The 21,301-nt window shown below is 40.9% G+C and overlaps 1 long non-coding RNA gene across 1 annotated transcript in view; it reads left to right on the top strand.

Moving 5' to 3' along the window:
* Positions 1-21,301, top strand: part of LOC130708610 (uncharacterized) — a 133,493-nt gene that overhangs the window by 98,181 nt on the left and 14,011 nt on the right. The window lies entirely within an intron of this gene.

Raw genomic sequence — 21,301 nt, 5'->3', positions numbered from 1 at the left:
GAGGGAGCCTGACTCATTCAACAAATATTTTTTTTTTTTATAAATTTATTTATTTATTTATTTTTGGCTGTGTTGGGTCTTCGTTTCTGTGCGAGGGCTTTCTCTAGTTGCAGCAAGCGGGGGCCACTCTTCATCGCGGTGCGCGGGCCTTTCACTGTCGCGGCCTCTCTTGTTGCGGAGCACAGGCTCCAGATGCGCAGGCTCAGTAGTTGTGGCTCACGGGCTTAGTTGCTCCACGGCATGTGGGATCTTCCCAGACCAGGGCTCGAACCTGTGTCCCCTGCATTGGCAGGCAGATTCTCAACCACTGCGCCACCAGGGAAGCCCCCAACAAATATTTTTGGAGCACCTCCAGTGTGCTGGCACATTTTCAATGCATACAGCAAAAGCAAAAAAAAGAAAAACAGAGACCCCAACAAAAATCCATTCCTTCATGGAGCTTACATTCTAAGTTCCATCTGTCTGTCTGGAGACAGACGATAAAAATAAGAAAAAATTAAAATATGTAACATGTTAGTGACACGTGCTGTGGACAAGAATAAAGTAGAGAAGGTGGAGGGGGCACCCTTAACATATGTCATGTAAATAAATTATTTCCATGAAATTAATGACATGCTGACAGAAATAACACATTTTGGTTCACAGTAAAATGTTCCTTGGTATTAGCCATTTCCTCCCCTCAATATTTCAGGAGCTGCTGAAACTGCTCTCCTGTTTCTTCTTACCTGGGCTAATTGTGTCCTGAGATGTGCCTGCTGTTGTGAGATTTTCCTCACAAATGAAAATAGAACTTGTGCTTGGTTCCTCCATCCATAGCAAATGAGCTAAGAGAGACATAACTTCTGTGCATTTCTCCAGCTACATTTAGTTAAGTTATGCCTCTTCTTCTTTTTTTTTTTTTAAAGAAAGATATACCATAAAGCCTTATTGATTTAGCTCAGCAGTTTGAAATTTATGATGCTTTAGATAGGCTAGGGCTTGAGATTGCCTTGAGGAGAGGGGGATGTTAGCAAATTAAGAATAAAAATAAGATGCTAAACATTGCACTACTTAAGGGAATAAGTAGCTTTTTTATTATTTTGAATAAGTTGTTTTAAACATCAGAAAACTAAATCAGACTTGACTGATATGCTCATTATAAATAATTCTTAACCTATTCCTAATAGCAGGAGCCAACGATATACTTGCTACCTTGATTTAGACTCATCATATTGTGCTTCAAGCCCAGTTGGATTTGAGAGTAGTAAAATGGCTTTTATTAAACAAATATTCTCGAATTCTCACTTCACTAAATTGAGACCCACCTTTTACCCAAATTTAGCTAGATTTTAATGGATATCACACATCTCCAAACTGGTTTTTCCTGTAGCCTGTTTCAAAAGACAGATTTGTTCAGCCTTATCAGTAAAGTACTCAGTCATGCTTCCCTTGTATCAGGCACCTCAAGGACAGGAGATAACACAAATGTGCTTGATTTTTAACAGGTAGAAATACGTATACGTGAGGTTGGCTGTACTTACCTAATGCCGGATATCTGAAAGGAATGTGAAAAATTAAGGCAATCATTGGTACTTCCAAATAGCTGGATGTTGGAGTCATATTTGCAAAACATAGATTATGCTGTCATGTCAGATTTGGGACACTTTGGGAGGTTGGGAGAGGGATGAAATGGGTGGTGGCCAATGTCAGACTGGGTGGACATGCAGGTGGGTGACGTAGCTGATCCTCAGAGGTGGTTAGGTCAGTGAATCTATATGCAAATAGGAACACATAATTTCATTCCTGAGACACTAATTTCAAGATTGATACTCCAGATCTATTTCATCTTTTCTTTTTATCATTTTAGGAAATACAGAAATATATCCCAAAAAAGCACCCTAAATCCCACCGACCAGAGATAGCTACTGTTAATGATTTTGGTATATTTCTTATGTATCTTTTTATTTCTCCCTAATGCAAACACATTTTTTAAAACAAACATTGGTATTATATTGTTTATATAATCTTATATGCTGCTGTTTTCATTTTTACACTTAGGGCATTTTTTCATGTTAACAAATACTTACTGAAAACATAAATATCTTATATCATAATTTATTCAACCTTTCCCTTGATGTGGAACATCTAGATTGCTTTCATTTTTTCTTGCTTATATATAATAAACATTCCTGAACATGTAAGCATGTTAAGAGCTCTGACAAATTACTCCAGGTATTATTCTTGGTTATTTTCCTTATCTTCAGACAGGCTTATGGAGACTTAAGTATTCCCAAGATCCAGATGAGAGACCAAGTGGTTTATTTGTGGCAAGAATGTGTTTTGTTTTGGCCATGCCTCGAGACATTCAGGATCTTAGTTCCCCGACCAGGAATGGAACCCGTGCCCCTGCAGTGGAGCAGTGGAAGTGCGGAGCCCTAACCGTTGGACCGCGGGGGAAGTCCCTGTGGCGAGAATGTTTTGGAGTCACATTGATCCAATCACACTTAATCAATTAATTACTTCATTTGCTTATTCAACAAGAATTTGTTAAAGTCATACTATGTGTAAGCACTGCAGGAGATTGCACAAAGACTTTGAGGGCTACTCCATTCTTGTTGGAAAGACATGCTTAGACAACATTCAAGAAACCTTTGCTAATAACTGCTAACAGTTAGATGGAACTTCGTACATGTTGTTTTAGGGGCTGTATGTATATTTACTCAGTTCTCACCACAGCTACTGTTATTATCATGAACCCCATCTTACAGTGAGAAAATCAGAGCACAGAGAGGTTAAGTAATTTTTCCCCAAGATCACACATCTAGTAAGTAGCAGAACTGTGATTTGAACCCAGGCAATTAAGCTCCAGAGTTCCTCACAACCCACACATATCTTGAATACACCAATTTAGAGAGAAAATATTATAGAAGGGTTATGTCTAGGTAAGCATTTTCTAGAGGTGATTTTTTTCTTTTGCATTGGTTGTGTAAACTTTCTATAATAAAGCACTTTAGGGTTTTATAGTCAAGGCTGTTCTGAGGCCACTTTCCCTAATACTTAGAATGTTAATGAGAATCACTAGATGAGCAAATTGTCTCTTCTGATTTGCGTAAGTGAATTATTTGAAGGTAGAAAAGCCATCATTCCACCTGTCTTGTCTCAATGAACTTCTACGGGGAAATGCTGGGAAAATAATATTATTTTGTAATGAACTCAATAGAGTATTTGATTTGTAATAAAGAACTAATTTAATGGATACCTTGTTCATATTCCTAGTATACAAAGAAGTTCGTTGAATGGATGAATGAATAATACTTTAGACTGCAAGGCTTACAGATGAAATAGAGCTATGACCCAGACTCAGTGGCGGGCTAGCGCCCGCTCCTATGGGCTCAACCTCTTTCCAACTTCCTGGTCAGTGACTTGGTGTTGGTAGCTTGAAATCAGCCGTGGTGGGAATATTTAAACTACAAAACTCAGTAGATGCTACGAATTGGGGCTTTTTTTGTTATCTTGGTGAACTGGTTATTAAATACTTATCAGCACACCGCTCCCTAGGCTTGTTAGGAAATTCATAAGTGGGAAGAAATTCTGTGACTCGAGGGGAAGAAAGAAGTGTAATTAGAATATCAATTCAAACCCTTTTCTCCTCCTCTGTCTTGAATCTTTATGTCTGTTTCTTTCTTTTATTGGTTATTTCAGAGCGGGGGGGGGGGGGAGACTGTTAAGAGAGTTGAGATGTTCAGGTAGTTAGAGGGTGACTGCAGTTCAAGCGTAAAGGCAGATGGGAGCATGTCAGTTTCAGCTGAGCTCAACTCTCTTTTCCAGGCTTACAGCATTAATGGCTCCCATAATTTAAGCAGGGAAATGTTGGTGGAGACTCACGTAGGAAGCCCTAGTGGAGTATCATTTGCATGTGGAGACAAGGAAATAGACATGTTCAAGCTGGAAGAAAATCTTACACACCATCTGGTCCAATCCCCTCATTTCCCAGATGAGGAAAGTGGGCTCCTAAGAGTGTAGATGGGAATTTCCCCAGATCATGGGTCTAGCTTATAGTATGGACCTGGATCAGACTGCCTGGTGTGACTGTCAGCTCTCTACTTCTTTGTTATTTGACATTGGACAGGGTACTTAATCTCTGTGTGTTTTCTCAGCTATAAAATGAAGATGTTGTGAGGATTAAATAATACATGTAAAAAGTTTACATATAGTAAGAGCTCAATAAATATTAATAATACAGTCTTTAGTGATAACACTGGTTTCTTTCATAGTCAGAGAGTTCAGAAAAGAAAGATATATTAATATATTGAAAATCAGCATACATATTTTTTCTTTTTTTAATTTGAATTTTATTTATTTTTTTATACAGCAGGTTCTTATTAGTTATCTATTTTATACATATTAGTATATATGTGTCAATCCCAATCTCCCAATTCAATCCCACCACCACCCATCCCACCCCCACTTTCCCCCCTTGGTGTCCATACGTTTGTTCTCTACATCTGTGTCTCTATTTCTGCCCTGCAAACTGGTTCATCTGTACCATTTTTCTAGATTCCACATACATGCGTTAATATATGATAGTTGTTTTTCTCTTTCGGACTTAAAGAAGATGTGGTACATATATACAATGGAATATTGCTCAGCCATAAAAAGAAACAAAATTGGGTCATCTGTAGAGATGTGGATGGACCTAGAGACCATCATACAGAGTGAAGTAAGCAAACATATTAGTAAAACATTAACATTTTGAAATTTCCAACTTAAGAATTTTCCCCAAAACCAGACTGTGCAGGTGTTTTAGAGAATGATTCACCAACAACATTAGTTACTACTTTCCTTTTTTTTTTTTTTTTAACTTCAAAGGATTTCTAGCTGAATAAGGGGCCAAGTAATCTCCAGACATCTTTAGACTGGCACATGTTCTCTGAGGCCTTTTCTTGGAGAATGTTTAAAGAAGCCCCTCCCCCACCAGTGAGGGGGTAGGTCATATGCCCCTTTATGTTGACAGTGACTACATATCTGGGCTGCATCTTCCCTCAAGGTCTCTACCACCAGCAGAAAAGTTCAGAAGGAGAAGGCCCTGGGGCATACCTGGTTTGTCCAGTATCAGGGAGGAGCTGAATCAAGGGCTTACCAAGTCCAGGCACTGGGTGGAGGTCCAGTGCTGGCCCCTCGTCACTTAGCCCTCTCCCTACCCAACCACAGATAATGCTCATAATTTGTTAGTCACTTGGGAGGGTGTATGGCATTCAGGTTGTACGTGCTGGTCCCAGAGACTGACTCTCTGGGTTCCCTTTCCCAGCTCTATTGCCTATTCTCTGTTTCCATAGGCAAAACATGCAACCTCTCTGAGCCTCCATTTCTCATCTGCAAAATGATGGTCATAGTCCTGCTTCATAGGATTGTTGAGAGGATCAACTCAAGTAATAGGCGAAAAACATTTAGAACAGCAGCTGGCGCATAATAAACACTCGATTTTATGTTTTGTTTTTATTTTATTTCTTAGATTTTTATTGTGGTAAGATATACATAACATAAAATCTACCATTTTAACCATTTAAAAATATACAATTCAGTCACATTAAGTACATTCACGTTGTCGGGCAACCATCACTCCCATCCATTTCCAGAACTTTTTCATCATCCAAAACTTAATCTCTGTCCACATTAAACAATAACTCTCCATCACCTCCTCCCCCTCTGCCTCTGATAACCTCTATTCTATTTTCTGTCTCTATTAATTTGACTCTTCTAGGTACTAATTATAAGTGGAATAGTACAATATTTATCCTTTTGTGTCTGGCTTATTTCACATAGCATAATATCTTCAAGGTTTATCCATGTTGTAGCATGTGTCAGAATTTCATTCCTTTTTAAGGCTGAATAATATTACATTGTATGTACGTACCATACTTTGTTTATCCATTCGTCTGTCAATGGACATAGGGGTTGTTTTCATATTTTGGCTACTGTGAATAATGCTGATTTGAACATTGGTGTACAAATATCTGTTTGAGTCCCTACTTTTAATTTTTTAGGGTATGCACCTAGAAGTGGAATTACTGGATCATGTGGTAATTCTATGTTTATTTTTTGAGGAACGACCATACTGTTTTTCATAGCAGCTGCACTATTTTACATTCCCACCAACAGTGAACAAGAGTTTCAATTTCTGTACATCCTTGCCAACACTTGTTATTTTCTTTCTTTTTTAAAAATAATAGCTATCCTAATGGGTGTGAAGTGGTATCTCATTGTGGGCTTGATTCGCATTTTCCTAATGATTAGTCATGTGGAGCATTTTTTTTATATGCTATTGGCCTTTTGTATATCTCCCTTAGAGAACTATCTATTCCAGGCCTTTGATCATTTTAAAATCAGGTTTTTGTTGTTGTTGTTTTTGAGTTGCAACAAATTTTTAAGGAAGTTTTAAAAATATTCTGGGTACTAATCCCTTATCATATATATGATTGAAAATATTTTCTCCCATTCTATGGGTTGACTTTTCACTCTCTTGACAGTGTCCTTTGATTTCTAAAAATTTAAAATTTTAATTACTCTAATGTATCTATTTTTTATTCTGTTGCCTGTGCTTTTGGTGTCATATCCAAGAAATCATTGCCAAATCCAATGTCATGAAACTTCCCCCTATCTTTTCTTCCAAGAGTTTTATAGGTTTAGGTTTGACCCATTTTGAGTTAGTTTTTGTACATGGTGTACTGTAAGCATCCAACTTCATTGTTTTGCATGTGGATATCCAGTTTCTCCAGCACTGTTTGTTGAAAAGACTGCCCTTTTCCCACTGAACAGTATTGGCACCCTTGTTGAAAATCACTTGACTATGTACGAGAGGGTCTATTTCTGGGCTGTTTGTTCTATTCCATTGTTCTATATGTTGGTCTTTATGCCAGTACCACACTGTGTTGATTGCTGTAGCTTGGTAGTAAGTTTTGAAATCAGGAAGTGGTGAGTCTTCTAACTTTGTTTTGGCTCTTCCGGGTCCCTTGAGATTTCATATGAATCTTAGGATGAGTTTTTCTATTTCTGCAGAAAAATGTTGTTGGGATTTTGATAGGGATTGTTTGAATCTGTAGATCACTTTGGGTAGAACTGACTTCTTAATAATGTTAAGTCTTCCAATCCATGAACACAAGATGTCTTTCCATTTATTTATGCCTTCTTTAATTTCTTTCAGCAGTGTTTTGTTTTGCTGTTTTTAGTGTACAGGTCATTTGCCTCCTTGGTTAGTTTATTCCTACTAAGTTTATTTTTAACAATACAATAGTGCTTAACTTGTGCCTAGAACTATACTGTAGAAGTCAAGGAAATCTTTCTAAAACTGAAATAGTGTTATGTCATTCTCCTGCTTAGAACTCTTTAGTATGGTCTATAATGTCCTTCGAGATCTGGTTTTGGCTCACCTTTCTAGCATTATCTCTTATTACACGCCCCACCCCCGCCCCCCAAAAAACCAAAAACAACAGACAAACAAAACTCTCTAGCAATGCCACTGGGCCTTTGAACACACTGTTTCCAATGTCTGGAATACTCTTTGACTCTCTCCCTCCTCACTGAGTGCTGCTATCTCCTCTGAGTGTCCACCCCTCACTTGCTAACTCTTCCCTTCCATCCTATAAACTCTTTGAAGGCAGGAACCATAACTTACTCATCTTTGCATCCCAAGTGCTCTGGATGCTACCTAGAACTGAGTAAGAACTGAACTGAATTGAATTGACTTTTTTTTCCTGAGCCTGGAGAAGAAATAATGTGAGAAGCAGGAGGAAGAGGAGCACAGGGCTGCTGACTATAAGCAGTTAAAATGCTCTTGTATGTAACAGGGAATTCTATGTTCCTCACAAAAGAGTAGAGACCAAGGTAATAGGTAGATGTCCACAGAGATAAATTTGAAATCCAAATATAAAGGAGATTTTAGCAGTTACATCTGGTTAATAATGGCATAGATTATCTTGAAAAGTAATGAGTGCCCCCTACTGGAAAGGTTCAAAAGTAGGACCTCCATGTCCATTTCTCAGTGACTGGCAGGGTACTTGGAGCACATGGCTCTGAAAACCTCCTGACTCTAGAGTTCCATGATTCTAGGTGCAACATAAACAGAATTATTTTACAGTGACTCGGAATTTTCCCTCTAAGAACTTATGGTTGTCTCACCAACATATTTTCTGGTGAACAATGACTTGAAGAAATGCCTTTGAAGACCAGAGTCTAGTTGGTAGTAGGTGGGCATCCCTGGGGGTAAATCTGCGATTCATAAATCTGGGAAGGCTTCAGGAGATGGTGACAAGGACACTCAGGATGGGCTGGTGGCCCGCCAGGGCTATGGCAGACCCAAGTCAGAGCACAGGTGGGCAAGGGCCTGACTTTGAGGAGTTCCTGCAGGGAGCTGTCCTGGGTCTGATCCTGTAAATAGGCAGAGAGGATTGTCATGGGAACCTGGCTGCAGGCAAATGGCAGACCAGCATGGCTCTAGGGTGGTCTGACATTAAGTAGAACTGGAACTCCAGATTATAGAACAGCTGACAAAAATAAGCCAATAAGCCAAGACCCCACTCTCAGGCAACTGAAACGGGGGGAGGGGGCAGGTGTAGCACTGTGTATAGCTCTGATTGCAGGGGCTGGGGAGTAAAAGGAGGGCTTGTTTACGAACATCCTTAATAATTACCGGATATGGTTAAAGATCAGAGTGGGAAGTTGGCTTAGAGGCTGAAGCACCGACCTGCTGGTCTGGACCTCTTCCTTCCCCCCACTTTTCAATGGGAACAGGGTTGGTTTCTCTACTGGGATAGTTTGAGCTCCTTCTACCTGAGGCTAAGTGTCTGTACCTATGGAGAGGGAGAAATGTGGAGACATAAGAGTTACCTCTTCACAGTGTAGAGATTAATCTCGTAGGCCATTGAGTTAATGAAGCCTCAGTTTGAGAAAGAGTTCCCTCTACTGGCTGATCTAAGCCAGAGTCTGTTGTCTCAGGATACCTGTTCATTGTTGAAGATGTATTTAAGATAAGGAAGTTAAACTATTGAGTATAAGAAACTCATTGCTAGGTTATATTTCGTTTTTCTGATTTAGGTAGAGATTCTTGGAGTCTTCTTTTTTTCCCTCAATCAACTTTATTGAGTTATATTTTGCCTAAAATAAAATACATACATACATACCTGTGTAACCACCAACATCACCCAATCAAGATATTGCATATTTCTATAACCCTAAAAAGTTCCATTGTGTGTTTTTTCCGTCAGTCCCCGCTCCTGATCCCCCTTGTCTCCAGGCAACCACAGATCTGCTTTCTCTTGGTATAGATTGCATTGCCTGTTTTAGAATTTTAAATAAATGAAGTCACCTAGTATGTACTCTGTGTCTAAATTCTGTCACTCGTGATAATGTTTTTGAAATGCATTCATGTTGTATGTGTCAGGTTTTAATCTTTCTATTGCTGAGTAGTATTCCATTGTATGAATGCATCAGAGTTTGTTTATCCATTTGCTAGTTGATGGACATTTGGATTGTTTCCAGTTTGGGACTATTATGAATGAAGTGCTATCAACATTTGTATACAAGTCTTTTTTGTGGACATGTTTTCATTTCTCTTGAGTAAATACCTGGGAGTGGAATTGCTAGGTCACGTGATAAGTGTATGTTTGACTTTATAAGAAATTGCCAAGCTGCTTTCGATAGTAGTTGTATATCCCACCAGCAGTGTGTGAGAGTTCTAGTTTCTTCATATCCTTGTCAACGCATGATGTTGTCAGTCTTTTTAATTTTAGTCATTTTAGTGGATGTATTGAATATATGAAAATCATTGTTAGGTTTTGTTGTTCTGATGGTGAAAAGTTCCTAGAAGACTTTTTTAAATTAAATTTTTAATTTTGAAATAATTGTAGATTCACAATATGACTGTAGATTCTCAGTAAAACAATAGAATCTGTGGCTCTTTTACACATTTTCTTGAAAAACTGTAGCACGATATCACAACTAATTGGAGTCTTTTAAAAATACACACATCTCAAAGTTTAATAAGAAGTAAACAGAAACCAGACACCATCTGATCATGCCTTGTGCTCCATTATCAATGAGAAAGGTAGAGTATGGAGCATGGGAAGCTGTTGTAACCTTAATGCGGATGAATACTCTGAGCGTCACATTTCAGGAACTGGAAGAACCACTAATCTGTTAATATTGGCAGTGCTAACTCTTAGGGTTTCCAATCTGAAAACACAGTATGTGGAATTTCAAATTAGACAGCGCTGATGAGAAAGCAAGACTCAGAGTAAAGGGCAAGGAGATAGTCAAAGCTATGAGGCAAGAGGTATTAACTTTGAGCTCTGCCAGTAAGACCTTCACTAAGTGTGTGTTTTTTTTCTCACACAGACATCTTCATCTTTTTGACTTTGGGACTAATTGTGGGTGGTCATTCTATTCAGGGATAATCAAATAACTGAACTTCAGATAGCCCCCAACCTCATTTGAGCTAATGGCTTCAAAATATTTGGCTATATCCCCAAATAAGTAGTAAAATGAACTGGTTTGGGTTTTAGCTTTTCCTGCTTCCCCTGCCCACATCTGGTGGAAGGCTTGATGAGCAGTAAAATAGCTAAGATGCAGGGAGTCTGAGTGGGGAGATACAGAAAGACCCAGATAATCTTCAGACTGGGTAATTAGCCCCGACGGACTCTTGAGTTGATGGTAGTAAGAGGAAGCAGATCCTTGAGATAAATATTATAAGATATTCCTAAGGAGAAGTAAAGACAGGAAAAGTTGAAGAACCAAATCTACTGTAATTATAAACGTAACTTAAAAAAAAACCAACAAGAAAGGAAAAGATGCAAATTTGCTTGATGAAGAATGAATGTAGTGAATCTTGCCCCATTACTTCTAGCAAATTCCTTCAGAAGATGACCATTTTAACACAGTCCCCACACTATTGCGACCTCCTTTGGAGGTCATTTTTGATATTATGGCAAAGTCAAGGTTACCTGCTGTAAGTTCTTTCGACATCCTCTTCTCCAGCTCAAAACAGCTGTATCATCGCTTTCCCTCTTTCCTTGCTTTCCTTGCTCCTGTCTCTGAAGTGTCTGCTCCCTCTCCCAGTGTGAATTTGTCCCCCTGTGCCCTTGGTCCCTCCTGCCTGTCCTAGAATCTCACTCCATCAGGAATACATGCCCTCCTTGCATCTTCCAGCTCTCCTTTCCTGGGACCTGCAAGCATGCTCGAATCTCCCCCATCCTTCAAAGCACGTCCCTCAGGCCTGCTGTCCCCTTACCTCATGGACCTACAGCTCTCCTCTCATTATGAAACATTTCTAAAGAGCAGTTTACACTCTTCAGTTACTTTCCTCATCCCCTACCTGTCTCCTTGACCTTGGGCAAACTGCTGGTCACCCCTTACCAACAGTTTTCTAAGGGTTGCCAGCAATCCTCCTGAACTCCAGGGCCCGTGGTCTTTTCTCCTGTATCATCATCCCAGTCTCATTGGACACTATGGACACACCCCCTGCCACTTGTCACCCTGTGCTTCCTGGGATCCTGAGCTGCTACTTCTTCCCTTGCTCCTTTTCTAGGATAGCTTTGCCACTCCCTCTGCCCCCCAGATTTAGGTCTCTGCTGAAGCCTCCTTCTGAGCCTTTTCTTCATCTTTCCCTGTAGTCTCTTCCCAATAATATCACCTGCTCCCTCCATTTCAACTAAAACCTCTAAGCAGGTGTCTTTGAACTTCATTGTTTATACCTTCCTTCTAAGGGCACTTTTTCTTACTCTACTTGGTGCTCTACATATACCTGTCTAGATTGTAGGGTCACGTCAGGCTGAGATTGTGCTTCTGATTCACCTTTGTATCCCCTGGCATCAGGTCTTGAATATAGTAGAGGCTCAGATGCCATTTGGTGAATGGTGTTATCTTGCCCATTGGATGTCAGGAGCCCTCATTCTGATGGCCTGCTGACATTGTGATGAAGGAAGGCCAATTAAACCCGTAATCCCTCCCTTCCAAAATACCATCCCCAGTAGCACCCCTGGTCCAGGATGTGTGGTAGTCTTCCCTGCACCGGTTCTCATAAATGACAGGGAAGCCTCCAGGAGAGAAGTCCTGGAAGTAATTGAGTCATGACTGGCAACCCCTGCACTGTTCCAAGCTGACAACAAGAGAGCATGTCAGCGTATGCCTCTTCCAAGTGGCATCTCATTTCTTGGACGTGACTTTATATTGCTTTACAGAGACTGGCACACTGATTCGGGAGAGCCTACCGGGAGTTGCACCTGAGCCTGGTGCCTGACTGCAGCAGACAGCTGCCTAGTTAAGGTGAACTTTACAGTTAAATTGTGTTCTGCTCAGGAATTGGGAAACTACCACGGAAGGACAAACGCAAATGAGATTCCAGTTCAGGGCAGAAACTCATCAAGGGACGGTCACAGCCAAGTCTCTTGGGTTTGTCTTCAACTATTTTGGGGAAAAGTTATGGGCCATTTTCCAAAGGGCTTTTGGAGAGGACAGAGGTAGCTTTGGTGCAATATGAAGAATGTGGGCTTTGGGGTATGGCTGTAGCGTTGTTCTAACAAGCACAGGCATGGCCACCTGTTCAAATGCTGGTCCCGCCACTTAGGGGCTGGGTAACCTTGGGCAAGTTACTTTGAATTTCTGAGCCTCAGTTTCATCATCTGGAAGCTATAAATAATAATACTTACCTTATTAGGATTAAAAAAAAAACCTTAGCCCAGCACTTGGCATATAAGCCTTCAATCAGTGCTAGCAATTTCCTCATTGTTATTACTCAATAATTGTGAGACCTTGGGCAAGTCCCTTGACCTCATGGTATCCTCCTCCATCTCTTGAGGTAGTTGTGAGGATTAAGCAATAAAAGATTGATGAGGCGTTTTGCACAGGATGGGCACTTGGTAGGTGATGGCTATTATTATGAACAAGATTATTCTAAGGAGCCAGATATTAGCAATTCTGAGTCACTTACCTTAAGACAGTGGGTACCTGCTGGTTAAGACTACCTGGGGAGCAAAGTACCCCCCAAAGAGCAAGAGAAGGCAAAGTAAATGTCAGGTTAAAGGGAAAAGCTTTTCAAGTCAGATGGGTCGGGCTCCACAGCTAATGACTTGACTTCCCTTAAACTTGGTTTCTTTCTTTGAAAAATGGGGCTAGTAATAAAATAATTGCCTTTATGTGGAGTTGACATAAGGTTGTGTAGCCTGGTGCCTGTAGGGTGCTGAGTAGGGGACTCACACTCATTGTTAGTCTCTATAAAATATCGCCATCATTACTGAGAATGTGGAGATTCTTGGGGAAGGGCTGGAGAGAGGAAGAGGAGGTGGGGTGGGGAGGGGGAGTATAACAGAAGAGGGAGGAGACAGAAGTTGGTTAACAGTATCTAAAGGAGATCCCAGCTTGGAAGAGACAAACCTGAGTGTGAGCTGAGACCACCTTTTACTCTCTTTATATCCCGTGCGTGCATCTCCCATGATGCCAAGTGTAATGTCTTATACGTGGAAAGTTGTCAATAGATATTTATGGAATTAGAGGTGCCCCAGTGAAAGTATATGTGTTTGACCACTGCTTCAAGCTTCTGGAACTCAAGAGTGTGGGGTGCAGTGCCCTTCTAGAAACTTTGTTTCGGGCGTGGGGGACAGTGGAACGGCAGCCATTCTTTCCCATCTCTTCCCATGGACCCGAGGATCTGACTAAGCCGCAAGGTGATGGTTTGATTCTTCCCCAGAGAGAACCCAGGAGTGGGTCTGTTGTGAGAGCAACAGTCAACCTCATCCAGAGTTCATATGCAGGGTGTCCCCACGGCCCCACAGGTTACAACCCCAAAGGAGAAAGGAAGTGCAGAAAGAAAGGAGCCAGTCTTATTCAGTGCTGTGCTGGTGAGGCCGCTTGCTCACAGACAGGCCCGCCGCAAGAAAGCTTGTGAACCCAGGATGGAGGAGTCCTGCATCATCTGTTCATTGGCCAAATTGCAATGGGAAGGAAGGGCTGTTTGTTTTCCTCCCAGAACAGGAATTCTCAGAAAATCGATTCTCCCTCATTGACAATGCATACTAAGTGATTGAAAGGCCATTAAACCCATTAATGGGATACTCTTTAAATAAAATAAGTCCCTGAAAGGGATCTTAGACTTGGCAAAGTCAGTAGAGCTGACAGTGTGCTGGGCCAGCCCAGGGACCATAAATACAACAGAACAAATATGGGGGGCGGGGGGGCAGGCAAACAGAGGAGAGGAATCAGGAACCTTGAATAGCTTGGTGCATAAAGGACAAATGTTGCCAAACAAGCTTAATGGCTTTTATTTTATTTTTGACAGGATTTACAAAACGAGTAGATGAGGGGAAGTTTGCATCTTGATTTCAGTTAAACATTTGGCACTGCCTCCCACCAAATTTCATGCACAAAATTAATTCAAATTGTCTTGGATGGAAGCGTGGTCACATGGGTTGAAAATTGGCTGGCACTCCGTGAACAGCAAGGGGAGGAGGGCGGCCCCCTGTGGCCAGCCTGGTGCTGAGGCCTCATTCTAATTCCTATCAGGAACTGGGGCTCCTCTTCTCCAGTTCTTAATAATAAGAAGAAGAAGATTATTATTATTATTATCTTAATAATAATAATAATAAATGACAACATCAACTAACACTAATTATTCACATACAGTGTTCTAGACACTTTATCTTATTGAGACCCTTTGTTCTTTTAGCCCCTGATGTTTCTCTCTACTCTCCATCTTCCCTTTCAAGCAGCTAGTCAGCTGTGTTGATCGCCTCAGGGGACAAATGTGATTAGCGCGTAGAGGATGCATAGTAGAGAGAAAGTATTTGGGAGAAGCAAGAAGAGAGAGGTGCTTCTGTCCTCTATCAAGACACCAATTCTCCTGAGAGATGATGTGTGTGAGTGGGGAGGACTTTGGGTCTGAGTGCCGCCCTGAGAGCCCACGTCTGGTTTCCCAGGCAGGGCTGATGCCCGGGTCTCCCACATCCCCTGAGAAGGAGTCTCTGGGGCAACTATGGATGCTGCCACCACCTGCATGGCTCAGAAGCAGAGAGCAGTCAGGTCCAGATGGACCATTTGGACAAGAATGTAGACCTCTCAGCAGGGACCTGCAGGGACTGTGGACGGTGAGTCAGCTGCCTGCTGTCTCTTCCTTCCTGGAGATGTGAGGACTCACAATCAGAAAGGGAGTCGAGTTATAGGAGTTTTATATCTGGAGGATTAGCTCAGTGAGTCCTCACAGAACTGCTATAAAATACAGATAAGGAAACTGAGGCACAGAGAGGTAAAGTAGTGTAGCCAGATAGAAACCCAGGCAGGAGCCCCCCCTCTGCTGAGATTTTGCCCTCACTGAAGGATGGTGAGAACCTCCTGGTTTTAGTTCAAGCTGCTGTTTCATGTAAGGGAAGAACCACTTGGAGACTATGGTGAGTGCAAATAAATTTGGGGAAATAAATAGCTGCACTGGGGACAGCAGCAATATCCACGAAGCTCTGTTTTGTGTTATGGGCCACTGTAAATTTATTCATTCATTCACTCATTCTTTTGTTTATTCAATGAACGTGTGTATTGGGAGCCTATCGTGTGTCAGGCATTGGGTAGACAAGCCTAAGTCTCTGAGTCAGGCCCGGTCTCTGCTCTCCCAGGGCTGGTGCCTGGTGAGGGCGCATGTGCATGCGCACGCGTGCGTGCGCACACACACACACACACACACACAAGGGCAATTCCTTTCAAGGCTGTTTTTATATTTTCAAATGTCCTGAACATATTCCCTGATTTGATCCATTTTCAATAGCATTGAACTTAATTTTTTTTTTTGTTTTTTGAAATTTACCAGATTCAAAGCTTATTATTTGAAAAAACCAGTGAGCTCGATCAGCATATATTTGGTCAATTGCGTTTTGACAAAGGTATTGAAGCAATTCAATTGGAAAAGGGTACTTCTTTTCAATAAATGATGCTGAAACAAATGGATATTTATATGGAAAAACCAACCTTGAGCTTTATCCCACATTATACACAAGTGTTAACTGAAATGGTTCATAGACCTCAATGTAAAAGCTGGAATTATAAAATACAGAAGAAAAGAAAAGAGAACATTTTTATGATTTTCTTTTAGGTAAAGTCGTCTTAGGACACAAAAAGCAATAATCATCAAAAAAGATAAATTTGACTTGATTAAAATAAGGCATTTTGATTCTTTGAAAGATACCATAAGAGATTGAATAAGCAAGCCAGATATATGATTACAAAACATATATCTCACCAAAAAAAATGCCTTGTATCAATATGTAAAGACTTCTTACAATTTAGTATTGAATGATAAGAAAAACTCAGGTTTTTTTTACTTTTTAAAAATTGAAGGATAGTTGATTGACAGTGCTGTGCCAATCCCTGCTGTACAGCAAAGTGACTCAGTTATACACATACACTCTTTTTTTTTTTAAATATTCTTTTCCATTATGGTTTATCCCAGGAGATTGGATATATTTACCTGTGCCATATAGTAGGACCTTGTTGTTTATCCATTCTAAATGTAATAGTTTGCATCTAACAACCCCAAATTCCCAGTCCATCCCTCTCCCTCCCCCCTCCCCCTTGGCAACCACAAGTCTGATCTCTATGTTTGTGAGTCCGTTTCTGTTTTGTAGCCAAGTTCATTTGTGCCATATTTTAGATTCCACATATAAGTGATATCATATGGTATTTGTCTTTCTCTTTCTGACCTACTTCACTTTGTATTATAATCTCTAGTTGCATCCATGTTGCTGCAAATGGTATTATCTTGTTCTTTTTTATTGCTGAGCAGTATTCCACTGTATATATGTACCACATCTTCTTTTTTTTTTTATTTATGTTTGGCTGTGTTGGGTCTTCATTTCTGTGCGAGGGCTTTCTCTAGTTGTGGCAAGTGGGGGCCACTCTTCATCGCGGTGCATGGGCCTCTCACTATTGCAGCCTCTCTTGTTGTGGAGCACAGGCTCCAGACGCGCAGGCTCAGTAGTTGTGGCTCACGGGGCTAGTTGCTCTGCGGCATGTGGGATCTTCCCAGACCAGGGCTCGAACCCGTGTCCCCTGCATTGGCAGGCAGATTCTCAACCACTGTGCCACCAGGGAAGCCCCCACATCTTCTTTATCCATTTATCTGTCAGTGGACATTTAGGTTGCTTCCATGTCTTGGCTATTGTGAATAGCGCTGCTATGACCATAGGGGTGCGTGTATCTTTTAGAACTATACTTTTGTCTGGGTATACGCCCAGGAGTGAGATTGCTGGATCATATGGTAATTCTACTTTCAGTTTTCTGAGGAACCTCCATACTGTTTTCCACAGTGGCTGCACCAACCTACATTCCCACCAACAGTGTAGGAGGGTTCTCTTTTCTCCACACCCTCTCCAGCATTTGTTATTTGCAGCCTTTTTAATGATGGCCATTCTGACCAGTGTGAGGTGGTACCTCATTGTAGTTTTGATTTGCATTTCTCTAATAATTAGTGATGTTGAGCATCTTTTCATGTGCCTACTGGCCATCTGTATATCTTCTTTGGAGAAATGTCTATTAAGGTCTTCTGCCCATTTTTCGATTGGGTTGAGTTTAGTTGTATGAGCTGTTTGTATATTTTGGAGATTAAGCCCTTGTTGGTCGCATCATTTGAAAATATCTTCTCCCATTCCATAGGAACAACTCAGTTTTAAAATGGGCAAAAAATATGTACAGAAATTTCACAAAAGAAAATATATAAATGGCACAAAAGATCCAGAAAAGCTGTTCAACATCTTTAGTCATGAGGAAAATGGAAATCAAAACCACAATGAGAAATTACTGCATACCCATGAGAACAGCTAAAATTTAAAAGGACTGACAATGCTAAGTGTTGGTGAGTATATGGAGCAACTGGAACTCTCATACACTGTTGTGTTAATGTAAAATGGTGTGACTGCTTTGAAAAACAGTTTGGCAATTTCTTATAACGTTAATTATACCATTACCATATTACTCAACAATTCTACTCCTAGATAATTTATCAAGAGAAATAAAAACATGAATCCCTACAAAAATTTGTGTATGAATGTTCATAGTAGCTTTATCCATAATAGTTAAAAACTGGAAACAATCCAAATGGCCATCAACTGTTGGGAGGATCAGCAAATTATAGTATATCCATACAATGGAATACTACTCAGCAATAACAAGAAAAGAATTACTGACGCATAAAACAACTTGGATGAGTCTCCGATACATTGTGCCGAGAAAGGAGTCAGAAACCAAAGACTACATAATGTATGATGTCATTTCTACTTAACCATAGAAAAAGCAAAACTGATCTATAGTGACAGAGAGAAGAGCCGTGGTTTCTTAGGGCTAGGGGTGGGAGATACTGCAACAGTGTAGAAGAAAACCTTTCAGGGTGTTGGAAATAGTCTATTTCTTAATTGGGGTGATTGTTACATGATGGGTGTATACATTTTTCAAAACTCATTGAACTGTGTCCTTAAAGTGGAGGCATTCTACTGTATGTGATTGTACTTCAATAAAACTGATATAAAATGAAAAATTAAACAAGTAAAACTAACAGCGTTTGAATAAGTAGTAACATTTATTTTCACCAAGGTTTCAAAATATACAAACCAATTTCTCAGCCAAATTTTCTCATACAATGAAACGGAGGTATATTACATGTAAGAAAAACTCCACATCTTGACCACGTTCTCACTGCAATCCAAGGCTCTGGAAGATAGTGATGCATTCATCACAAAAGTAGGAAAGAATAAGAGAGGAAGGGCTCCCTTACAGTCCTGAAGGAATCGTTCGATTCCTACTTAATGAGTTTTTTTTCCCTGCTCAGATGCCTAGGGGAAGTAGGAACTAACTGGTCATTTATCTATATAGCACCATCTATGAATACTAAATCTGCTTCCTCCTCTCTCTTTCTAGAATTTTCACAGTTGTGTAGAATGTGGAACTGATAGGCCTCCCATTAGAGCCAGGAGAAGGGAAAGGAAATTTTCACACTGGCTTAAGAGACGTATTTGGTGCAAATACAACTTTCTTTTATTGTCTGGTGAAATGGCAAAGAGTGTAGAAATAAATATACTATTTTTTTTGCTTTGACCATTATATTTCATTGACAAATAGCGTGTGGTGTATAACACAGGCTGCTGCCATCTATTATAAACAAGGCTCTAGAAAAGCTTTGGGGCACATTGCCCCCCTGCCAAAAGCTAGATCAAAATGCCTTAGTGCTGTGGACTGGATGCCCATGGTGTGCTGTGGAACACACATAGACAACAAAAACTCCACTGAGGGCTTCCTGGAGGAGGAGTCCTGGTGGTTCTGAAGGAGAAGGAATTCACTGTGAAACTAAGCTAACTCACCCTTTTAGAATTGGGTAAGTTAGCAGGGGTAAATTTTTTGGTTTTCTTTTCAAAGCAAATGGCCTCTTGTGTGACCCATGTTTTAGAGAACAGGGGCAAACTCCAAACTGTGAGCCTCGTTGGTATCTTAGATTGTGAAACAGCAGATTTGATTCTTCCTTTGCAAGTCCCTTGAACAAAGATCCCCTCCCTTCACCTGGGCCCCCATCATTGGTGATTTGCTTGTGTTTCTGAATGAGGGCCCCGTGGATCAATGTTTGCCTTCACTCCTGCCTGTTTGAGGGTGGCAAGCAGAGCCAGCTGATGCCTGGACAATAGAATAAAAACACTGCCCTACATGGCTGTTCACTAATGTGTTGGGGGGAAAGGGTTTGTGTGTGGCAGGAGGCAAGGATCTTTGCATCTTCGCCGCGGAGATCTGCTCCTGAGCAGATCTCCTCGTGAACACAGGGGAGCTATTTTCCTCCTATGTAAGAATGAGTAAGAGAAGCCTCAAAGATGTTCAAGGTCACCTCCTGTGGCCACAGCTGGGCAAGCAGGGCTTCTCCCTGGATTACACCTGCTTTTGTTTTCCTCGCCGTCTTCAAAAGATAGGCAGTTTCCAAAGATCTATCCTAGGCCCTTGTCTCTGCTCTCGACGCTCGGCACTCCCATACACCCCATGGCTTCATCTTTCACCTTTGTCCATCTAGTGCCTGCTCTGGCCTGACATTGAGTCTGTGAAGGTGAATCTAGCCCAGGCGGGGCCCTCTGGATGCACGCACAATCGTACAAAAAGAAGCCATCACAGACCCCTGATTGGGTGGCGAGTGTATGACAGAGGCCTGTGCAGAGTGCAGACCCCAGTGACAGCATGACGGAGAGTGTGATTCAGGGCGTCAGGGGCGTGTTTGTCAAGAGATGATGATCTTGAAAGACAAATGGGGAGATGGTTGGGGGGAAGGGGTTGAAGAGGGGAGGGGTATTCCAGGTGAAAGGAATATCATGAACAAAAGCATGGAATTGCTTTGGGGAATTACAAATATATTGGCTTGATTTATAATCTTAACAGCAAACTCCCATATAGGTCTATGTGCAAAACTCTGTCCAAGCTTTTTTCATACTCCTACCTATCCTTCAAAGCCCAACCCAAACGATGCTTCCCCTGTGAAACCTTTCCTGATCATTCTTCTTGGAAACAATCTCACTTTCCTCTGGACTTTCCTAGCAGTTGATCTATGACATTTATTTATTTATCTTGTAGTGTAGTTAATAAAGTATATTTGATATCCTGTATTTGACTTTAAGCCCCAAGGGCCTGGATATGGACAGAGGCATGTTTCATCCTTCCCTCATACACTTAACACAATAACTAGTACATATTTTCATATTTGCTACTAAAAAATTTTCGCTCTGTCATTGAATGAATGTAAGAGTGAACGGTCTTTTCAGGTGCTATTGTGGTAGCTACATCACAGGGAATTTATTCCAGGACCCCTGCGGATACCAAAATCCACTGATCTTCAAGTCCCTTATGTAAAATGGCATAGTATTTGCATATAGCCTACACACATCCTCCTGTATACTTTAAATCATCTCTATATTACTTATAATACCTAATACGATATAAGTGCTATGTAAATACTTGCCAAAGCAAGGCAAATTCACGTTCTGCTTTTTGCAACTTTCTGGAATATTTTTCACCAATATATTTGATCCTTGGTTGGTTGAATCTGAGGATGTAGAAGCCGCAATTACGGACAGCTGACTACACTATCACTTTTTCCTTCTCTAAATCACTAGTTGAGATTTAACATTCAAACCCCTTTTCTGAAGTGCAGAACTTCTTCATAGAGGACAAGGTATTCCTTGCACTTTTAAATCGGCCCAGGTTAACCTTGTGAATCACGCTGTTTTAGTTGTTCATCACTATCCTACATTCACCCTTTTTCTACAAGCTCATCCCT

Source organism: Balaenoptera acutorostrata, chromosome 7 (genome assembly GCF_949987535.1).
Source record: "Balaenoptera acutorostrata chromosome 7, mBalAcu1.1, whole genome shotgun sequence".
NCBI classification, from domain to species: Eukaryota; Metazoa; Chordata; class Mammalia; order Artiodactyla; family Balaenopteridae; genus Balaenoptera; species Balaenoptera acutorostrata.
The sequence above is the reverse complement of the archived record's forward strand: the minus strand, read 5'-3'. Positions and strand labels throughout refer to the sequence as shown.